The sequence below is a fragment of the Pseudochaenichthys georgianus genome, unplaced genomic scaffold (assembly GCF_902827115.2).
Source record: "Pseudochaenichthys georgianus unplaced genomic scaffold, fPseGeo1.2 scaffold_1293_arrow_ctg1, whole genome shotgun sequence".
NCBI classification, from domain to species: domain Eukaryota; kingdom Metazoa; phylum Chordata; class Actinopteri; order Perciformes; family Channichthyidae; genus Pseudochaenichthys; species Pseudochaenichthys georgianus.
Window position 1 is genome coordinate 14,536 of NW_027262194.1, and position 5,465 is coordinate 20,000.

Below are 5,465 nucleotides of genomic sequence, written 5' to 3' on the forward strand. Positions count from 1 at the left end.
TGGAATACTATACGCCTGTGTGTCACCCACTACCGTCCCAATCACCCTCTTTATCCTGTTTGACAACACCCGTGCTATTATTTTGTAATCCGTGTTAAGCATCGTTAGTGGTCTATAATTCTCAAGCCTATCCCTACTTCCCTTCTTAAACAATATACTTATAACCCCCGTTGAGAGATCGGCCGGCAGTTCCTCCCTCTCCTCCAACTGCTCAAATAGCACACAGAGTATAGGCACCAGTACCTCCCCGAACTCTACATAGAATTCAGCTGTTAGGCCGTCTATCCCCGGGCTTTTATTCCTCCCCAACCCTTTTAATGCAATCTCAACCTCCCCCTTTCCTATTTTCCCCTCACACATTCCCCTCCCTTCTTCACTCAACCTCCTATGCATACTACTTAGAGTTGCCTCTAAGCCCCCCTCATCTAGCTTCTCTTCTCTAAACAGATCCCCATAAAAAGCCTCTACCCTTTTCGCTATCCCAACTAGGTCCTTGATGATTTCCCCCTTTTCCCCCTCAATTTGTGCTATGTGATTCCCTCCCTGCTTCCTCTTCTCTAACCCTAAAAAGAAACCCGTGCATTTTTCCCCTTCCACCAAATATTCTGCCCTACTCCTTACCATGGCCCCCATGCATTTCTCCCTTTCCATTTCACCCAGCTCCCCCTGTAACCTCATGAAATTGCCCAGCTCTCTTCCTGCCTCCTCACTCATCTTCCCTTCCTCTCTTTCTAGCTCCCTTCTAACCTTCTTCTCCCTCTCTCTTCCTTTTCTGCTTCTTTCACAACTATATTTTATACTCATTTTTTTTATTTCCTGTTTAAACCTCTCCCACCACCACACTATATCCACACCTGTCCAACTCCCCTGTTTCATAATGCATTCCCTCACTTTAACCCTATATTCGACTTCTTTTAACAACCTACCATTTAAACACCACACCCCCCCGCTCTTCCCCCTGATTCTTTCATTTAACCCGAAGTATAAAATGGCATGATCGCTCATAGCCACCGCCCTGTACCCAATGTTATCTATCATTCCTCCCATGCTCCCCTTGCAGTATAACAGATCTATCCTGCTCTGCTTTAACACCCCCTCCACCACCTGTTTCCTGGAAAACACCCTTTTGTCCCTATTTTTCACTCTCCACACGTCATACATCCCATTTTTCCCCATCACTTTTTTTAACATTTCTCGAGAGGAGTCTCTTTTAAAGACCATCCCCCCAGCCACATCAATTATCCCACACCACACATTGAAATCACCCACCACCATACAGTTCCCCCCACATTTCCCCTCCAACCCCTCAAAAAAACCTTCCCTCTCCCTTTCCACATTTGGTGCATAAACATTAATTACTTTATACAGTTCACCCATGTATCCAAATAGAATACCTAACATTCTCCCTCCACCATCATTCTCAACTTCCCTCACATTCTCCACCACCCCATCTTTAACTAAAATTGCCACTCCCCTTGCATTCAACCCCCCATTATTAACAAACACCTCCCCCATCCATTCTTTCCTCACATCCTCCACACACCTCTCATCCCAGTGAGTTTCCTGGAGACATATTATGTCCCCTTTGCAAAGCTTGATTGCCTGGTCTCTTTTGTCTTTTCCCTTTAGGCCACAGCCATTAAAGGATATTACCGTCACGCTCATTTAGCATTTTAGGTATATGAGAGAGAAGAAAACATTCCAGCCTCTCACCCTTTCCCATTGTCCGCCGCCGCCGCTGCAACCGCTGCAGCCCATTTCTCCCGCTGCACCCGTCTTCCCTCTGTCGTTGTCGCTCTTTTTTCTTTTCTCGGCAGTTTCCTCATCTTCTTCCCCTCCCCCTCAACCTTTGGCCTTGGCTGGTTCAGTCTTCCGGCTTCAGGCCACGCCCCATCTGGCTCTTCTTCTTCTTCTTCTGTTTCGTCCATCTCCACTGCTCCATCTCCTCCCTCCGTCTCATCACTGCTACCGCCCTCTTTCTTCCTCTTCTTCTCCTCGAACGGTCTCCCCTTTCTCCCCTTCTTGGTCATTTTCCCAGTTCCTTTCCCTCCCTCCATCTCCTCTTCACTCTTTTCCTCCTCCTCCTCATCCTCATTACTTTCTGACCTTACTCTCTTGTCATCAGTCCCTTCCTTCTCTTCTGGCTCCGCCTCTCCCTCTCCCTCATTCATAGGGGTAGGTGGGGGGTTGCAAGGCGGGGTTTTTGGGGTTTCTGAGGGTGGGTTGGTGGTGGCCCTGGTGAAAGGACCCTCCGGGGGGGGGAACTCCTCACCACCCCCACCTCCGCGCTGCTCTTCCCCCCCATCTCTCCATGCCCCACAGTTCCTTGCCAGGTGTCCCACCCCCTTACACCTGTAGCATTTTATCAACGGGCACTCCCTGAATATGTGCCCTGGTTTCAAGCAGTTCCGGCACACCTGCCTCTGCCCATCGTGTTTAACACCGAAGTATTCCTCCCCTCCAGCCACCCTTAATTTGGTTGAGTAAGGGAGTGAGTGTATCTCCCCTTTAAACAGCACTCTCAGAAATCTTGTCCCGTCAGCCACCTGTGTCCCCTGGATTTTCCTCCTGTGTATCTTCGACACTGGCTCCACCCCCCACTCCCGTAATCTCTCCAGTATCACTCCATCCCCAATGTATGCCGGCAAATACATAAACGAAACTGTCACCTCATTTTCACTCAGCTTCCTAGCACTTATCAGCACTCCCTTCACCCTGACACCCTCCAGCAGCAAGTCTCTCCCCTCCTCCGTCTTCATCGTTATTTCATATTGTCTTACCCCCTTCATCCTGCATGCCAGCACTCTCCCACACTGCTCCTGCACCCCCACCAGCATGTCCATCATTGTCAGTGTCACATTAACTCCTTCCATTGCCACTCTCAGCGTGAGCTCCTGTCTGTACTCCTCCCCCGCCGCCTCCTTCTCTCCGTCTCCCGCTGCCTTTTCTTCCTCTTTCTTTTCCTCCTTTCCTTTATCTTCGTGGGTTCCTCCGCCGCCTTTCCCCTTTCCACTCTTATTCCCAGCGTAGCCCTCTGCTCCGCTCCGCTCCTCTCCAACCTCCATTTCCGGGTTCTTCCCCGCTGGTATCTTCTCTCTTGATGTACCTTCTCCTGCCCTCCTCCTCTCCATCTCCGCTCCGTCCTCCGCTGTCTCACCGTCCTTCATACTGTCGTTCCCCTTTACATTCCACCGTCCACTTTCGTTACAGAAGCCATCTGCTGCTCTCCCTTCCTTCTCCATTTCCTCTCCCCAGCTGCAGGGATCTTTTCCGTCTTTCTCTCTCGATTTTTCTGGCTTCCCAGCCATCCGATTCTTTGAGGACTTTCCCCCCAGACAGCAGTGCTGCTGGGGAAGATTAATATCCAAGAGTCCGCTTTGAAATCGTCCAATAAATGATCTTTCTATCCGTTTTTCTACCAAACATTTGCTGTGCTCTTTCTTGCTCCACCACTCGAAACGCCCCTAGTGTCTCAGAGTGGTATGGCCGTAAGCAAAGAGTTTGGAGGGCTATTGGCTCCTTGTAGCTGAGGGGGGCTGGCTGGCTGTCTCAGGGCCGAGTTTGGGTGCTGAAAGGCGGACTGCCAAACCGCCTTGTCGATACCCAGCAGCTGTGGGTTCTGCAGGGGTCCCCGGGCCTGCCTGTGAGCCTGTCTCCCCCTCTCCAGCACCTGCGAGCTCTCTGTGGTGCTGGAGAGGCATTTTCAGGCTTCTCTCTGCACCCTTTTCCCCCTACACAAATGACTTTTAAATGGATACTTTTGGATGTAAATGGTTCACTGTGTCACGGCTATGGGTCTCTGAAACAATCAGGCACTTAGGGGCTGCAGGAACACTTTACCCGCCTTGTAAACACCTTCTCCTGGGTAAAACAATCCATTTATTTCCGCCTGCTTTCCATCAGCACCCGCCAGTCATTTCAAACGGTTTCAAATCGTTTTTTCACTTTTAAAAACAGCTTTCTGCCCTGTAAATGATTTCTAATCATTATTACCGTCATGGAGGAGCTGCAGGGACACTTTACCCGCCTTTTAAACACCTTTTCCTGGGTAAACAATCCATGTATTTCCGCCTGCTTTCCATCAGCACCCGCCAGTCATCTCCCTGTTTGAAAGGGCCATATCTCCCTTAAATTCACAGCAAATTTACCCATCTTTCACACACTATTTCATGGGTAATAAAGCCATGTGCACACTGTATTTAAAGGGCTGCAGGAACACTTTACCCGCCTTTTAAACACCTTTTCCTGGGTAAACAATCCATGTATTTCCGCCTGCTTTCCATCAGCACCCGCCAGTCATCTCCCTGTTTGAAAGGGCCATATCTCCCTTAAATTCACAGCAAATTTACCCATCTTTCACACACTATTTCATGGGTAATAAAGCCATGTGCACACTGTATTTAAAGGGCTGCAGGAACACTTTACCCGCCTTTTAAACACCTTTTCCTGGGTAAACAATCCATGTATTTCCGCCTGCTTTCCATCAGCACCCGCCAGTCATCTCCCTGTTTGAAAGGGCCATATCTCCCTTAAATTCACAGCAAATTTACCCATCTTTCACACACTATTTCATGGGTAATAAAGCCATGTGCACACTGTATTTAAAGGGCTGCAGGAACACTTTACCCGCCTTTTAAACACCTTTTCCTGGGTAAACAATCCATGTATTTCCGCCTGCTTTCCATCAGCACCCGCCAGTCATCTCCCTGTTTGAAAGGGCCATATCTCCCTTAAATTCACAGCAAATTTACCCATCTTTCACACACTATTTCATGGGTAATAAAGCCATGTGCACACTGTATTTAAAGGGCTGCAGGAACACTTTACCCGCCTTTTAAACACCTTTTCCTGGGTAAACAATCCATGTATTTCCGCCTGCTTTCCATCAGCACCCGCCAGTCATTTCAAACGGTTTCAAATCGTTTTTTCACTTTTAAAAAGAGCTTTCTGCCCTGTAAATGATTTCTAATCATTATTACCGTCATGGAGGAGCTGCAGGGACACTTTACCCGCCTTTTAAACACCTTTTCCTGGGTAAACAATCCATGTATTTCCGCCTGCTTTCCATCAGCACCCGCCAGTCATTTCAAACGGTTTCAAATCGTTTTTTCACTTTTAAAAAGAGCTTTCTGCCCTGTAAATGATTTCTAATCATTATTACCGTCATGGAGGAGCTGCAGGGACACTTTACCCGCCTTTTAAACACCTTTTCCTGGGTAAACAATCCATGTATTTCCGCCTGCTTTCCATCAGCACCCGCCAGTCATTTCAAACGGTTTCAAATCGTTTTTTCACTTTTAAAAAGAGCTTTCTGCCCTGTAAATGATTTCTAATCATTATTACCGTCATGGAGGAGCTGCAGGGACACTTTACCCGCCTTTTAAACACCTTTTCCTGGGTAAACAATCCATTTATTTCCGCCTGCTTTCCATCAGCACCCGCCAGTCATTTCAAACGGTTTCAAA